Source organism: Emydura macquarii, unplaced genomic scaffold (assembly GCF_026122565.2).
Source record: "Emydura macquarii macquarii isolate MOO-44397 ecotype Brisbane River unplaced genomic scaffold, CSIRO-AGI_Emac_v2 contig_92, whole genome shotgun sequence".
Taxonomy (NCBI): domain Eukaryota; kingdom Metazoa; phylum Chordata; order Testudines; family Chelidae; genus Emydura; species Emydura macquarii.
In genome coordinates, this window is record NW_027130229.1 from 1 (window position 1) to 1,357 (window position 1,357).

General features: G+C 58.6%; 1 non-coding gene across 1 annotated transcript; it reads right to left on the minus strand.

The window, feature by feature from the left end:
- Positions 1-711: 711 nt before the first annotated feature.
- Positions 712-827, minus strand: LOC137149902 (U5 spliceosomal RNA). The gene has a single exon (XR_010918858.1). It is a non-coding gene; the product is annotated as a U5 spliceosomal RNA (small nuclear RNA).
- Positions 828-1,357: the final 530 nt, after the last annotated feature.

The following is a 1,357-nucleotide window of genomic DNA, read 5'->3' on the forward strand; positions in this document are numbered from 1 at the left end:
AGCCTTAGTGCATGCTGGGTTTGCTCCGGGACCCGTGTCCCGCTGCTCGGAATCGCGGTTCTGTCCGGCCGGTGCAATGCTCCGAGGGAGCGGGGGGGTCGATCTACAAATAACACTCTACAAATAACATTGGATGTTATTACAGGAAATGCTTTTTAAAAATATGAAAGGTACGTGACAGTCACAAAGCCCCCTTTTCAACACAGCTCTGGGATCCCCCTCCGCCCTCCCCCCCCACACAGCGGTGAACTCCAAGCTCCCTCGGCCGCCCATGGAGGCTCGGAGCTCCAGATTCCCTCCACCGCCCGCGCTGGCAGACAGCTGCAAGGTCCCAGCTCGGAGCACCGGGCTCCCCGCCCAGCAGCTAAGAGCTGCGAGTTCCCCGCACCAGTGGCACTGAGCCGGGGAGTCCCTGCCACCATGGCCCCGAAACGCAGAGTCCCTGCCGCTTGCAGTGGCTCGGATCCAAGAGGCCCCCACCGCCTGCCCTGGTTGACAGCAGCGGGGCCTCCCCGCAGCCGCTGACAGCTGTCGCCCCCTGCGGGCAGCAGGACTGCGATCTGCGGAGTGCTCAGAACCGGACCTGACAGCTCGTGTCCGCCCCAGGAGGTGAAAACGGACGGGAATAATTCCACACAGTTTTCTGCTTTATAACACCCGCAGTCCAACACCCGCACCCCACCTTTTATCTATTTTTGAACAACAAAAAGGAGCCCCACCCTAGTGACGCTTCAAAAAACTAGATACAAAACCGTGAATGTTCCTATCCACGGAAATCTTTTAGGAAAAACAAAACATTTATACGATCTGAAAAGAAACCAAATTTTACCCAAAACCGGCGGAGGCGCAGCCCGGGCAGGAGCCTCCCCTCAGTAACGCACGGTGACCCCGCCGGCGGGTGGGCGATCGACCCCCCCGCTCCCTCCGAGCATTGCACCGGCCGGACAGAACCGCGATTCCGAAAAGCGGGACACGGGACCGGAGCAAACCCAGCCCAGCGGGCGGGGCCGCGCGTCATTCTGCGCAGTGCATCATGGGTATGCTAATAAGTCTTCCCGGCTCGGAGCGCCAGGGAGGTTCCCGCCTCCGAGCTGCCTCACGGGGCACGGGTATCCGGTATCACACCCAGCGGCCCGGTCTGTGTAAACGCCTAAGTCTCCACTCCCTGGGGCTTTACCTTCCCAAACACCAAAGCTGCCTCCTAAAGGAAGCTGCGGACACATTTATTTCAACTTCCCTGGGAAAAATGTGACCATCTGTGAGTGCAGAGCTGATAAAAGCTCCATTACATGCAGGTGCTACAGCCCCACCTAAGAAACTTGATCTTTCTTTAGCTTCACCAGACTTTCCGGGTGAC